The sequence below is a fragment of the Ischnura elegans genome, chromosome 1 (genome assembly GCF_921293095.1).
Source record: "Ischnura elegans chromosome 1, ioIscEleg1.1, whole genome shotgun sequence".
In the NCBI taxonomy this organism is placed as follows: domain Eukaryota; kingdom Metazoa; phylum Arthropoda; class Insecta; order Odonata; family Coenagrionidae; genus Ischnura; species Ischnura elegans.
The window spans coordinates 97,115,505-97,132,325 of NC_060246.1; the positions used below are offsets into that span (position 1 = coordinate 97,115,505).

Below are 16,821 nucleotides of genomic sequence, written 5' to 3' on the forward strand. Positions count from 1 at the left end.
ATCTACTGAGCCACATTATAATACGCAAAATATAAATCATTAATGAAAAGGGCAAGTATGCAGTGAATGCACACAAAATGGAAAAATTAAATCTATCACAAATCGAAGCAGAATAATATTTTTTTTATAACGAAGTAACTTCTGAGTTCATATATCTTCACGCACAAACAAAATATTTGCGGAGCTTAAACTAAGACACCAATAGGAGTTATGAAAATGAAATTCCCTTCAGGAGCAGAAATGGTGCCACAAACTTTGTGGCACCTGTGGCACCAAACTTTGAAAGTAACTGTACTACTCAAACGAGCGCGTCCTCTCAGGGACCGTTACATTTTAATGGCAATATGTTAATAGAGAACGCGGTTTCGACGGGAATTTCCTTGCCTCCAAAAACTACCCTCGGAAACCAAAAACTAAAAAAGAGGTTCATCTTATCACCCTACTGTTTCGGTAGGGATTAAAAAATTAGAACTCCTAGTTGTTTATGAAACGCTTGCGACCTCGTTGAGCAATGGCTCGTAAGGATTCACGGCTTGAGTCATGGCACCTTGATTGGTGACGATCCCTGTCTAACCACTCCGAGACCTAAAGATGACATGTAGTCAAATGGCGATGTTTGCGCAAACTAAGGGATCGGAGTGTCACAGCCAGCGAGGGGTTGCTCGTAAGGGGAAAGGTGGGGTGATTCACAGTGGTTCCGGTGAGGGCAGGAACAGATTCAGTTGCTGAGTTTCGCTTGAACAGTGTGTTTGGTTGCGAGAGTTTATTTTTCGTCGGTATCGACTCTTCGTGCTAACACTCGGTTACTGATGCCTTAGCCTACTCTTCGGAAGAGATTCTACATTTATAGTAGGCTTTCCCAGGACTTTATTGCGTTGGAAAACTTCAAACACCTCGAAACGTATTGAATCCCATTTTATATTTCTGCAAAGCATTGGTAAGTGTTCTTTGGATCTTTCATTGGATATCCTTTATCTTATCTGGTCCGACTTATTTAGTGATAATGTTTGACATAGGATTCTCGAAGTATATTCTTGGTTCCGTGGCGTGTTTTTACCGCGATGTATACATATATTTCTCAATTTTTCCAATCCTGAAGTATTTATCGGCGTTCCTTCGCTTCGTTACACTCTATTCAAGCTTCAAATTCTAAGAAATCTGCCCTTCTCGCGATTAATTCCTAAAAATTTTAATGCTTCATTTTTTTTGTTTTTAAAACGTCTGTCTGTGTGGAATACCTCGTCCTTTCCAGTGACACCAGTAAAAGAATTATTCCCACCTCGGAGTTTCCTGTACTAACTCACGAGGTATTTTTTAAATTGAAATTTAACTCACTAAAATGTTTAAAACGGTTGAGATATGTATGCGCGCTTTGTAACAGTAATTGTATTCATTAATATCATCAATCAGATTGGTGGTAACTTCTATGTGTTGTTGGTACATTATTTTGTGAATTCGCATTCTTTTTCTTATCTGCTTTCCGATCACAGATAAACAATTTGGATTTCATTAGGGTAAAAAATCCTACCTTTCTAGTGATGTGACAGAGGTGATTTTAGACTATACTCCATTATTGGTTGAGATTCAAACTTTACGGAAGATTTAAAGTAGTAGTTTGAACTTCAGCTCGAGAATAGAGTAATGCGTTCTTATATATAACCCCTAGCCAGAATTTGGGTATTTATTGGATTGTCGATGTTGTAAACAGTGTACTTGAGAATGACGCCTCAGCGTCGAAACGCGTCGTACCAATAAATAATTTTCCAGTGAAAAGTTACCAAGGTTGTGTATCTTCATTTCATATTCTTATTGTATATCCAGCTATTTTGTACAGTAGCGCTACCTTGATAATTTACTTTAAATCGTGTTCTTATTCCTTTAAAAAAATGCGCGATATTCCTTCTATCTTGGTTAATTTTAACTCAGTGTTAGAATGAAGAGTGTCGACCGTAACCGAGTCGAACCACCCAATGACGATATGAAAAGTGAATGGTCAAAAACCAATTATATTAATAGAAAACACAGCTATAATTCAAGATAAAGGTTTTGCAGCGTCTAGCAATTTCAGAACTGAACTTCATGTTCAATAATGGTGGTGAATAAAAGTTGTGCTTTTGATTTCTGCTTTTCCCAATCTCTTCCCGTTAATGAGCTCTCCAAAGTGTCAGAAATTCATTAAGATTCAAATGTTTCATAAATAATGCCACCTTTGGAATCCTCATCTACACAGAAACTAAGTTATAGTACCCGAGTTACATCTGCTACGCGTTTCGAATCATGTTTTCGTAGCGTTTTGTGTCTTTGATGATTTTCAATGAGCTTAGCAAATACTATTGGCTTCGGACCGCTTCAAAAGTTCCACTGAAATCCTAATTGGACATAATTTCCATTTATAGCTCATTTTTCTTTTGCACCAGTTTAGTTCCACGTGCCATCTATTTTTTTTACTCGGTGGGAACAACTTATCATAATGAAGCGCATCAGTTGTATCAAGCCGAAGGCAAGTCTTCGAGTTGTCTCACTAAATGTGCGACAAAGTTTTCTTCCTTAGTGCTCTAGTTGTATAAATAGTATGCTTGAAATTGTCTGCAGTACGAGAAAACTTTGTCCAGCTCGTTCTAAATTCCTCACTGACTTAAGAGATGAAGGCCTGCAAGGTGCACTTGAAGTATCTAACCTATTTCCGGAGAACCCACCATGAGACTCACGCATCCACTTTGTCCATCCTCCCAGCTGTTTGTTCCGAGGCATTTTCGCCTCTAGGTTTTTCTTGTGCACGTTACCCATTTCCTCTCGGCTTCTAAGAAGCTTATTCCCGGATTCCGTTTCACGTGGAGTAGTTGGCCTGTTACGAAGGCCCACTTATTGAGTTGAAGGTAGGAGGAGCAGGATTTGCTCCCTCTAAGGGAACCCATGTTCTCGCGGGATGCACTACAGCTGTGCCCCGTGCTCGAATATTAATCTTCCGGATCGGTGGCTTCCCTCCCTGGCGGGAGGAAGACGTGATGTACTCCTCCGAAGACTGGAGAGAATATGTCGAAGAGTGGTAGAGTGAAATTAGAGAGGCCCAACAGGAGCCCATGGGTGGGATTCGAGAGAAGCTATTTATATTCAACCGTGATGCATCTGCGAACTCCTCTTTTCTCGCGTGTGTAGGCTAATGCGGCGCGGTAGATTAGGGGTAGTCAGCTTTTCAGTCCAGCGCACTCTACCGTGATATGTGTTCTATAATGTTCCAGGAGCACATTCTATCCTTCATATCTTTGAAATCAACTGCGCAGTGGTCGACTTTTTTAGTATTCCAGTTATTTTCGGCACCTCCGATTCAACGGTGTCTTTAGTACTACATACACATTTTCTTTAAGATTCAACCGATTTTTTTCTGTTGTCTCACAAGGTACGTACGGGAATAGGTGCGTCGGTTCTCCTTTGAATGATGATTTCACGTACGTTGCAAATGTCTTCATACCCTATTCACAATCAAGGCGGCTTTTGGATCAGGAGCTATCGTCCCATCCGACAGATGAAAAGCAGTGCTTCAATTTTGCTCCATATACACCGTAGCCAGGGTGAGAGTTTCTCAGTTAAAATATTCCTGCCTAATTAGCGGGATCGGAACCAGGGCCGCTGTAATGTATTGCCCACCATCACCTAGACTTCAATTCGGGAATACTCATCACATAGCTAACACACAAAATATATTATTAGAACCAGGCGTATAGTGAACAGCATTTGTATTTCTGTTGTTTGTAAGACGTATGCTTTCAATATTGTAAACTTTTCAAAAACCAGTAATGCACATATTCGAATCCATATCATTGACAATTTCAAAAATTGCATCCGGTTTTTCATTTTGATATTTTTATCATGTCATACTCTTATTTTAATCTTACCTTATACTATTTTTATGTCGATATACCACTTGCATTCAATACTTCAGCTTCAATGGTCTCTTTTTTAATGCCTTTTGTCCACTTTTTCTAAAGTAATCGAGCAATTTGTTTTTTTTTTAGTCTCACAAGGTAGGTATGGGAGTTGGTGCGAAAGTACTCATTATAAAGTACATCCTACATCATAAAATACTCAAGTTTCTCTTACATGGCAGTTTGCTTTTGTTTTCTCAGTTTCCATTGGCCCAACCATCTGGAAAAATTACAAATGCGGCCGGGAATGTTCTGAGTTTTGGAATTGGGTGATATCGAGTGGAAAAGGTTGTCTGCCGTATGGGTGGAGTGTGATTTAACCCTTCCTTATCTGAGTCTCTTGCTTAACCTCGTCCATCTCTGTGACAGCGTCATTGCTGCGACGGCGTTGCACAGATGCTCCGGGTCTCCGAATGCATTTCCCGTCCCGAATGTCTCCCGAGGATTAGCGCATGAGAGATGCATTTCGGGTTGCAACGTGAGGATTTTCCTTTTTTTTTTCTCTTCACCATCGAGACATTTTGGAGCAAGATCATCTCTTGTTTCTGGAATATTTTTAAGATTTTCATCTTGTTGAGTGCATATCGGCGTTTTTATTTTCATAAGAGCAGTACGTATCCTTTCGAGCTTTTATGCTTGTACAGCATCAGTAACTTATTGATCCTTGCGAGGTTTTCTTATTTTATACGAGTGGTGCTATATCCGCATCTTCGAAGGTTATAGGTTTTATTTATAGATAACGTGGAACTAAAAGAAAATCGCAAATATTTAGTAAACAAATCACAAAACATGTCTTTTAAGATGTGGTTGGGAGTTTCAACAAATATTTAAGAAATACTTTTGCCGAGCTGGACAGTGTCTAAGCCTCCTTCCACTACATTTATTTTTTTTAAAGGTCTGATAGTGGTAAAGTCAGCCTCTACCTTGTTTTTGAGTGAAATGACTGATGGGATTCCAACTATTGATGGGTTTCGTTATAAATTGCATCACTTTCGGAACCGAAAAGAATTCCATTACGTGTAGCCTCCCTATCTCAAAACTTTCATGAAAACTACTTTAAGTCTTTACCTTATGCTTTTCATGATAGTAAGGCATTTTCCAAAAGAGTTGTGTTAGTCCGCCCTTTATTAAAAATTTCAAAGATTTTTTTATACCGCTCCATCTAAAGTGATAACGCATTCATGTCACTTCATTACAATAATTTTACTGAAAAATAAATGAATTTTTGATAGCAATCATAATTTGCTCTTGATATCGAGAGGAACGCGCTATTTTGGCTGAAAAGAAATGGATACAAAAGATATGCAAGTTATGACAGTAAAAATTATTATTTTCCGTTTTGAAATTTGGTTGTGAAATTAATGTATGTAAATTGCGTGAATTGTATTGAAGTACTGCATTAATATCAAATTTCTTAAGTTAGAATGTTCATACTTATCTAACGGCATAATTGTTAATTCAGTGCAAGAAAACTGTTGGTTCTAATTTTAAATGGTGTTTTCCATGCTTTTTGTATTTATATATATTTTCTAGTTACCAGTTACTACTTTGTTTCTAATAAAAAATAAAAAAATTGAATTTGAAATTGAATGAATACTGAAGTGAAGAACGTGTCATGACACCAAAAACCTTACTTCGGTATTGTGTTTTTTTAGTTTGTAAAAAAACTTCGAAGAATAGAGCATACGGCATTCCTTTATTAATAAAACAATATGCATACGATGTTAGAGGTCCTCAGTTTATCCTAATGTTGCATATATATTTATATTTTCAGGTTGGAAATCTGACGACACGAGCGACTAAGACACTGACCTCCATCTAGGAATTGTAAGTAGTTTTTAACAATGCAGTAAAATATTAATCCGTAATGTATTATATAATTTGGCAATAGATTAAAAATATATCCATCGGCAAATAAGGAAATAATGACCTTTTCGGACGAAGAAGAAATGCGTATCTCATTATGTTATTTCTGTTATGTGCTGCAGTTATTAAAATCAGCATATATTTTAATTTTTACACATTTGCAAATTAATGTAAAGGCATGAAAATACCATACCTTGATTTACATTTAAAAGAAGAAAAAAGGCTATTTTTTACCTGATCGTGTAATCAAATTTTACTGCAAAATATTAGCGATGTATCTCATGGCCCTCATGCATGTCATAAAAAATCCCTGTATGGAACCCATTTGCTTAACAAGTCGCCTTTTTAGATAGCAATGAACTGACGTAGAGTTACCCGCTCGCTCGCCGAATTAACAGCAACTTGCTAAATGCAGTTTCTTTTCTGCGTCGATTTATTAGATAGTATTAGCATTCTATGCGCTTGGAATCCCTTTTATAACTGTCTGCTGCAAAGGTAGTTAGGATACATGGAGCAACTAATATTTATATAGCGAACCTTATGAAATGATGGATGCTCTTTCTGTGTGCAGTTTCCGGAATATGCCATACCAGTTTCTGGAATAGCTATATTTAGATTTTCCCTTCATGCACTGCATTAACTCTTTTAGTACAACGGGCCGATATGTAGGCACTGGTGAAAGGTGCCGTGAGCCGATGTATCGGGTCGAGCGTAGAGTAAAACAAAAAAACATACTATTGATTTCTAAAATATATTAAAAATTATAAATATTAACAATAATTGTAAATTAAATTAATAGATTAAATAAATAAAATTAATTAATTAAAATCAATTTATAAATAAAAAATAATAAAAAATAAATAAAGAAAAACTTATATTTTGTTTTTTAATGAACTGCAACAAAATTCCTTAATTTGCTATGTTTTTCTGTAATATATAAGCAATGAATGTCATGGCCTTAAATGCATGGCATAAGGAATCCCAGTATTAAAATGGAACCTATTGCTGCACAAAATAGTTCCAACAAAGGGTCACGATTTTCAGTTTTATAACCATATCTTAAGTTTTTTTATTTTTGTAAAATCGTTTTCTTGATTTTAAAATGCATATACTATTACGTTACACCATTCTGATTTTTTTTCAAAATTTATTGACTGAAAACTAAGCTTTGACATAAGTTTTAAATTTTCAAAATTAAATTAAAAATTTTAGGAAACAATAGACACGCCGAAAAAAAATTATGTTATTTTCCTTTATCAAATTATAATCCTAATTTTTTTCAGATTTTTAAAATTGGTGAAGCACGGTCAAAAATACGAATAACTGCCTTACGCCATTTGCATCTGTATCAAGGAGGATATTTGATTTGATTGTTGAGAGCAACAATTGTTGAGCCTTTGAGCCGGCATTGTTGGAAAGAAAGTTTTAAATTTATCAATAACATTAAAAAAAAATCAAATTCATTTCCCACAAATGCAGTCAGTGAAATTTGTCTTTGTCTCCTACCTAGACAAACAGAAATTCTAAACCAGAACCAATTGGTGGATAGCTGATAGCAATTTTTGGACAAAATATCTTTTGCGTTATTTTTTCCAGTTGTTAACTTGCAAACAGGCTTTAAATGGCGTTAATATCCCTGAACTCGGCGGTAGGATCCAAAAGAGCTTTAAAAATGTGTTTTGAAGCACATTGTTAATCTAGATGTACACTCGACCTTTGCACATACATGTACTATCTTTTTTTTGAAGCCGTAATTGGTAAACTTTCTATCTTACTCAATGATGCCGACTCCTTTTATAGGTGAATAGTATGCGCACAAGTTTATGAACATTTTTTTGTTTTGCCAGTGTTTGTGTATTAATATTCAAAACACCTAGAATAAAAGACTTCTTGATGACTATAATCTAAATCGTACTTGATGTTCCGTTATCAATGAATTATTGGAGAGATTTTGCAAGCGCGATTTCGCCTGGATTTTATGATACCGTGGTCCCAAATTCTATGCCTAAAAAAATCATTACTAGCACAAGAGCGTTATAACAGTTTCCAGGAATATCAGGTTCAATTTTTTTACTAGATGAGTTGATGTACGCTTCGTGGAAAATATCCATAGCTGTAAAGTGCACTTTTTTCCATTTTTCTTCCCGTCCTTCTATCTTTAATTTTTTTATCGTATTGGCTTAAATTTCAGTCGCGCCCACCATAGAGGCCCTTGTAGTGGCAGTTGGTGGCAAATCCCGACATAGCTACGGTTGATACGTGTATGTTCGCGCTAATTGGCGGAAACTTTATCGCCTAGGTTTTTTTCTTGGAATGTAGAAATAGTGGCGTGAACAGAGACGGTGTGGGAATAGGTGCCATTGAATCGGGAGGATCGCCCCATCGAGATATTCAATATGCCTCTTCCATTTTCGTTGAGCTGATACGGCGAGACGTGTTAGTGGCCGAGGATCACAGGTGCATTGCCATTCGCGGGGCGCGAACTCTGTGTAATAGATGAATGGTCAGCGTGGGCGTGTATCCTCCACTGGCTTCGGAGATATGTCCGCCGGGACGAAGGGCGAAGCTCCCCGTTCGGTTTTCAACAGCTGGTCGCTTGGCAGTGAGTGACGTTGACACCCGAACTTTAGATGGATATATTGCGCTGCCCTGGAAAATAAAACCATGCACAAGGTCATTTTTAAAGGGACCCCTTATCGCGTAAAAAAACAATAAAATAAAGTATCCGATGGCGTTTTTCGAACAGAAAACTACATCCGTAGTGATTCTGTGGTCTCCTGATATATGTAATACTAGAATTCAACTTTAATTCGCAGACTCATGATCTTAGTTTTAAAATTTTATATCTCCGCTCACCTCGCCCGATGAAAATTACTTGATTAAACTGCTGCAGAGTTGGAAATTTTTTGTGGGATCAATGTAAAATGTGATATTAAGGTATTTCATTTTCTTAACTACGTTACATACTTGTGAATAAATACTGACATGTTGTATGTTTATACTGACTTCTTCGTCCATTTCCAGTCGTTTACTTTCTATGAATTTGCTCAGAAAATACTTTATGAGTAGTATTTCATTCCTGCCAGGTCAGCGGTGATCCTGCCTCGCGTTACGATATGTGATGGACCATAAGATGCTAACATCTATTACCATGACCTCGGTACAAGGCCATAGGATTTCAGGAATCTGGCCAGCGTAGTGGTATGTGGATTGGTCTAGAAAGCCAAAGGTTTACGGTTCGATACACGGTTCGGGGTAACTTTGTTAGAGGTAGTTATAGTAGTGAGAATATTATTTGGATAAATTTTCAAGAACTAGTAGTGGTAGAGAATTAGCAGTTGAAGATTTTTTCATTGGTATGAATAGGCTTATATTATCAGCTTTAGTCTGTCACATGATCCTCTGGTGCAATGGCAGTCTTTCCATTCATCAGCGCCTTAGTAGACGGTAAAAAAAAAGTAATATAGGACCGATATGTGCGGAACTTACGAAGAAATTTCAATGAGAAAGGAATACAAACGATGGTTTAAGTATAGGAACTGCTGGAAAAATAATGGTAAGCCAAAAATAAACGCGGACTTAACCGAGGAATTTGTAATTGACCTTAATACAAACACATAAAAGTGAAAATGAACAGATGCAGAGGTAGATTTTATCACCTCTGTATTCATAGGGATTTTCAAAAACGGAGATCACAGTTGCCTATCACGTACATGTGACCTCATTCAGAGGCAGATCTATGGGGGCGCCAAAGGGATCCTTAGCCCCCAATTGGGTCGAAACACAGATAAAATTGAAATTTTCAGGTGTTGCCACTTGTACAAAATGTTAGTTATATTTTCCGATACATTCACTTTATTTAAATAATTGAAACACAAATTACCAGAACCTTACATTTTAAAGCATAATTCGATACAGTTTTGAAATTCTAAAATTGTACTCCAAAATATGTTCTTCATTCGAATCAGTACCGACTTCTGGTATATTTTCTGAGAGGAATTAGGCATGTTTTCTTTTAGCCATCGTATTTGTCATGTAAATAATAGAATAGTTTCATTCTCACCATGATATGTTATGCGTCAATGAAAAATTATGTCATAGAAGCGCGTCGGAAGACTGATAGATGACGTGCCTCTATTATGTAGTCCTTCGTTGTAATTTCAGTAACATAATGTGGAAGTCAAAATATGAGGTAGGATATCTAGTGGCAGCAGCTAATACATTAATTTGTTTATAGCTACCGTAAATTTTGAATTAACTATTTAAAATAAGTTAGGTAGTCGGAATATTTTCGTGAATTTGCTACCAGTTTTGCGATAAATAGGCACGTGGTGATATCACTCTATGGTTTTTCATTATTAAAGGCCTTGAACCATCAGCAAAACTGTAATTTAGATGGAATTTTGAGAGAAAAATTCAGTAACACCGATGCATATGCAAATGAAATTGTTAGAGTGATGCAGAAGCATCCATTTTTCCTAATCTGGTGTTTATGCACGCTGGAGAAAATGACTTTTATGGCGCCATGTCGCGCGCCTGAATAAAGAATATAGATGAAGATTGAAGAGCATTCTTCGTTCAATTACGATCGGCCAGTCGACTGGCGCTTTCATCAGGACTGGGCACAGTCATTACGATTCACAATGGCCTTTTAAATAATTTCTCTGTTTATTTTTATTTTATGGCCGATAGAGAAAGAGAGCTTTTTCACATCCATTAATTTCTCTTACTGCCTAGATTATCAATTCCTCTATATTTGGCAGAGTCTTATATTCCAAAAACTTTATTTTTGCGGAGTATATTCGAATTTAGTAGTAAGCCAAAGCACTTTTTGTGTGTTTATGTGACTTTCAAAATGTTTTTAAAAATTATTATTTGAGCCAAGAGTGAGTGATTGTCATACTGCTACTCTAAAACTCAACAATAACCTTAACTGAAGATAGTTGCATCCATTTCACCTCAGGCTTTCAATGGCGACGAGACTTGTTGGAAAATAGTTTAGGGAAAATATTGCTTACGTATAGCAAGTCTCGCAGGACTATGATCATGAGAGAATATTATGATTTACTTACGAAAAAGGTGATATGTAATGTTAAGTCCCGCTGGTATTATTAAGCTAAAGGAATTTGAAAATTAGCATGTCAGTTAACACTAAAATTATTTTGAGATCGACATTCTTTTCTCGGGGGAGGAATAATTGTGAATGAAATAGTCGCCAAAAATATGAGATATCATTTTCCAATTTATTTGATGTACTACTTTAACCTGTTCAATTATCCCTTGCCACTCTATTGACTTTTACGCTAATTACTTCGGCGATCTACATATCCAATTATCCGTCTGTTTTGCTTAGTAATTACTCAGTGGCCGATTCAATGATCCCTCCTAACGCTCGGCTCCCTGTGTTTTTTCTCGAATTTTATTTTCAATTAGCTGGTTATGACTGGTTCAATTTTTAATGTCCACTGTTATTTCTTTACATGCTGATTAAGTTTTTTCACCAAGGAAATATAAAAATCTTTCATTTTTTTGGCAGAAATGGTCATTTGAAATGTTTTGGCAGGAGTTTTAACATGCATAGCGTTTTCCTTAATATATTTCAGTTGATAATCCGATAAATCATCAATTAATTACTATGTATGTTATTTTAAAATGGTAATATACCTTTTGTAACACTTACGACCAGTGGATTCGGGAACTCAGGGCGGGCCCGCGTGGGGTACACTCTCGAGGGCCGGGAACCAAGTCTGAGACTTATACTCCCGCGCCATCTCGAGAGGGGAAGGACAGAGGAAGGAAAAAGGATGGGAGGCATCGCCGCGATGAGAGCCCGACGACACCTCCATGGGAAGGAAGGGCTGGACGGGAATACCCTCGCCGCTATAGAAGCGACCAGGGCCCACTACTAACGAAACCATACTTTAATGTTTCTACGAAAAGGAAAGATTTTCCTACGAGGAGATGAGCACTTAGGACCAGTAAAATATTTTCCCCGTGCGCAAATTACTGTTTGTTAAAATATGATACTATACTATGATACTATATGTGGGTATGTCACCTCAATTGCCTTGAAGGCCAATAGCGCTTTTCCATTTCAAATATTCCACTTCGCCGGATTCTTTTTTGTGGCCTTGTAAGACTGCACATCCAAGTCGTGCAGCATGTAGAATTGAAGAAAAAATGCAAAGGAGAATTGATAAAAACGTAAATTTTCCTATTTTGATCATTTTCTTCGGGAAAACCGTCAAAGCTAAACAAATTTGTGTTTTTTGGCATATTTCACTTTTTGAATGGGGCGCATGCATGGTCGAGTTCTGCAGTGCAGGATGATGCAAACCAAATTCCTTATTCCGACACCTTTGATATTAAAGCTGAATTCTGAAGTCGGGAAAAGTCTGAATTCTATAATATATGCGCAAGATTCTTGGCATCTAGATAATTTCATAGAGGACGATGTACCGAGCGTTCTTACAAAATTACACCGAGTTCAAACCACCCAATTGGTCAGGAAAAATTTGGAAAAACACTGTGCTTACTCTTTTACATTTCATATTTTAATACATTTCATATCCAGTTTCTCCCAGTTTTTTGCGTATGATAATTTGATAAGTTACATATGGATATCTTGGCTTTCCCCATGGCTTTCCCCATGGGATATCACTATCCCATAGGGAAGCGAATAATTGATGCGGAAAACTGTGTCATTGTAAACGTTTTTAGGGAATCACCCTTATTACCATACGTGGCGAGCTTTTCTTAAAGGAGGAAACCATTTGGAGCCAAACATTATGGACATCTGTATTACTCTGAAAAATCAGAGAGTCATTCTGTACTAACCTGACATGCTAAGGGATAAGACATTTCCTATGAGCCCGGCAGTGTATCATACTTTGTACTTACTTGATCAGAAACCATTTATATTAGGTTTAAAGTAAGGTATACGACCTGCAAAAATTTACTTCGTATCTTTCTTACATTGCGTTAAACAGTATGCTCAAAAGTTTAGAGAATATTGCAAATGCGAGAAATTAAGTACATTTTTTGAAGCATTGGTTTAAGTCTCATCTACTTAAGAATACCCTTAGAATAAAATAATCATCTGAGTATAAATATTTGCTAGATCGCGCAAAACGTGTAAGCATAAGGAAATATGGACGACTGACTGTGAAAATTCATGTCGATAAAAATATTATTAAAAGTTTGAGATGAATGACTAACGCTCCTGGAATTAGCGCGGAAAACCTAACTTACTTCTAGAGTTGTTTTAATTTTAGCAATATTTTATCCCTAAAATGGATTATGCGGCAGGTTTTATCAAATGCTTCAAATATTAAATTGTATTTTTTACTTTTCTTCGAAGCCTATTTTCAGTAATTTTTCCACATGCTTGTAGAGAATAAGGATTTGGTCCCGGCAGTTTGTGCCGAGAAACCAAAACCATGGCAATTTACGAACATTCTTTTGTGCCAGTGTGAGGAAAAATTATGCGCTTACGTGTGGCCTTGAATAAAACATCATTTATTTCGAGCGTGAAGCCAGGCCTGGTTTCTTCGGCGGCGTGGGCGAGTACTGTTGCGTACCACTCCAGGAATAATCTCTTCTTCTGTCTCATTCCCGGTGCACTTATTATTTCACGCGGAGCGTCTGACAAGTTCGTGATTCAATTAGACCCAGTGTGCACGGCTGGTCCCTATTTTTCAAGCACTCCTCTCCTTAGGAAGGCTAGGGAAGGGACGCTCAATACCTTGGTGCATCTTTTCTTATTTTAAGTGTCATAGCTGAGAAGCGTAATCAATGAATCCTCCGCGATGAAGAATACGAGAAATGGGTTTTCCCCTGCTTCACTGAACATCAGTTTATCAACAACTCCTAGGCTGGATGCAAATTGTTTCCCAACCTTAATGCAGTACCAAATCAAGTCGTGAATATTTCAGCGAGAAATTTTTCTCCCCTTGTAGCGGACTTCCTTGGTGGGAATTTTTATTCGAGACATATCGCTCTTCTATCATATTCGCAGATTAAGGTATCGAGATGCAGCGGAGAGCGTTATGAAAGAATAAATGTTTTGACTGTATAACTTAATATTGACTTGCTTCTCTAAGGATATCATAATCAAGGGACTTATTACTTGTAAATTCTGGTTTGAGGGAGTAGAGAAGCTAAACAGGGGACGTTTTGAATGCACTTGATAGATATATTATTGATAGAGTATACTTGATAGTTATACTGGATATAAATCACTAGCATGCGGTTATGAGCCAGTTAGGGATAAGGATGAAGGAGGTGGGATAATATTATTATAACTCTAGTTTACATTAATGCAAAAAATTTTAATTATTCCATTTTCCATCTTTTCATATCAAAATTTCGATTGTCAGTGGAAAATGTTAAGTTTTCATGTCATTTTTTCATTCATTTATTTCTTTAAAAAAACTGGTAACTTACTAGAGTTTTTCGGATTGCTCTCCTTAAGTATGTATGATGTCGAAAATGCATACTCACAACATTTTCTATAATTTAATTGTAACGCTTGATATATGTTTCCTTCAAAATATTTTTTTTCTATCCATTGCCTTTTTTAAATTTACGAATTTCTTTCGCGTTAGACATAATTTACTCAATTTTATGCTCAGGAAGTTATACAGAGTGTGAGTCAGTTTCCGGCCAAATTTCCAAGAAAATGAGTCAACAGTAGGCTCAAAAGGGTTGAAATAAAAAGATAAAAATCATAAATCTACCAGAGATGAATTTTGACGATCCAGACACTAAATATGGATCGCTGTTAATCCTCGTTTGTCATCGCATTGATTCTTCCCGTGAACTCGGTTTTAGAGAAACGTCTTCACTATTCTGTTTTAAGACCATCTACGTAGGATTATTGAGATCCAATAATGTTTTGCAATCATTATTAATACAAATGGATTTCAAACTTAAAAGTGCAGTTTCATTGTTTATAATGGAAGTTTAAAATATGAAAATAAATGAAGCGCATTAGTTTAGAACTTGAATTGAATTTTATACCCTCACGTTCTTCCACGTTTACTTCTCGTCGTCACTCCATATTTGTTTTAGTATTATAGAACTCATACATTTCATTCGGTGATTTTCTCTCTAATGAATCGTCAGGATATGGAATTATATCCGTAAACATCTTGTTTGTTGATGTCCCCTTCCATGTTTTTGAAAAATAAAAGCATAACTTGTAGTCTGACTTGAAAAACTCTTAAGTCTTATGGGAAAGTACTTTCATGAAAAAATATTTAAATTAATTACTGGAGTGATGAGTATAGTGTATTTATAGTGCTGGAGAGGAAACGCAGGGAGACGTAGCTTTAGTATTAAACGGGATGATGGGTAAGCGTGTGGTAGGAATAGACCAGCTAAGTGACAGGATTCTGGTGGTAGAATTTGAGGCGCGACCCACCAACCTAGTGGTGGTTCAAGTTTACTTGCCCACCAGTAATCATAGGGAGGAAGAAGTAGATGAGGTGTATGAACAGCTTGAGGAAATAGTTAGAGAAACCCCGGGCATGAAAAATTTAGTAGTGATGGGGGACTGGAACGTCTCAGTCGAGGAGGGCAGCGATGACACGAAATAGGAGATTTTGGACTAGGAATGCGGAACGACAGGGGAGAGAAAACAGCAGAATTTTGCTGGAGAAACAAATTATTCATCACAAATACGTGGTTCAATCTTCATAAAGGACGAAGGTACACATGGAAAAGTCCAGGGGGTGTGGGGAGATATCAGATAGACTACGTCGTGGCAAGACAGAGATTTAGGAATAGTGATAAAAACTCTCGCAGCTTCCCTGAAACGGTTGCGGATTCAGACCACAACTTAGTTCTCATGCAATGCAACGTAAGATTCAAAAGACTTATGAAAGTCAGGAAGGCGAGGAGGTGGAATGTAAAATCGCTGAAGGGGACTATGAGGAGAGAATATCAGGAACTAGTGGACAATAGTATTCGGGAAATTGGGATTACACAGATTGTAGTGAAAGGGTGGGATAATATTGAAACGGAAATGGTCAAATGGCCGGAGAAGTAAATTGGCTACGTTTACAGCAGAGGGATAAAAAAAGCCTTGGGTCACGCTGGCAATGGTGTAAGAAATGGAGGAGAGAAGGGAGTGAAAGAACGTAGACGCAGAGCAGGGCAAATGAATGTATAGGGAACTAAATAATCGATTAGAACGTGAAAGTAAGAGGGCAAGGGAAGTTTGGTGGAAAAGACAAAGTGAGGAAATGTAAAATTTTCAGAAGAAAGGAGAGGTAGGCGCGCTGTACGCAAAAGTTAAGTCGCTATTGGGGGTTGAAAAGGACAAGCCATGTTAAAAATCAAGGCTGAAGATGAAAGGATGTTAACCGAGCGAGAAAAGGTACAGAGTAGATAGAGTAGATGGAAGTAATACGTAGAGGATGTATGTGACGGAAGAAATAGGCCGGAGGGATTGAATTTAGAGGAGGAAAGTGCAGAGGAGGAGGATAATCTTGCGTCCTGGATCTTAGATTCAGAAATCGAGAGAGCCCTTCGTGATATGAAGTCTAGGAAAGGAGTGGGCGTGCACAATATCCCGTGTGAGATGCTGAAGAATCTAGGGAGGGATAATAAGAAAAGGTTTTTTGAACTTTTTCATTCCGAATTACACGAATCTCGTCACACCTACTAGCTGCGCAAATATGTGTGTCAAGCGAATACGAATGGATTTTTATTAATTATTTTTAAATTAGCTATTTCGTTATTCTTGGAAACATAACTACTCTCATTCTCTCGCGAAGTATTTTTCATTTTGAGAAGCGGATCTAAGTGAAATTTTCAGCATGAATTTCTTTCTTTTTTTTTCATTATATCATTTATTAAGAATACGATTGTATGGTAGTTCGTTTTATATCCAAAGCAGATGTCAATGGGAGAGAATTCATCTAACAGTAATTGAAGACATTTCATATCACTCAATTTCCTAACACCGAATACAGTACCCACATTCACATTTGTTCATGAATTAGTGAGTACTATGTGTTCAATCTCC

General features: G+C 37.0%; 1 protein-coding gene across 1 annotated transcript in view; it reads left to right on the forward strand.

Annotated features, from left to right (window-relative positions):
* LOC124166836 overlaps positions 1 to 16,821 on the forward strand; it is a 603,633-nt gene that overhangs the window by 227,655 nt on the left and 359,157 nt on the right. Inside the window, exon 3 of the mRNA XM_046544536.1 lies at positions 5,698 to 5,750. The gene's annotated coding sequence lies outside the window, so the exon portion shown is untranslated. The remainder of the gene's footprint in view (positions 1 to 5,697; positions 5,751 to 16,821) is intronic.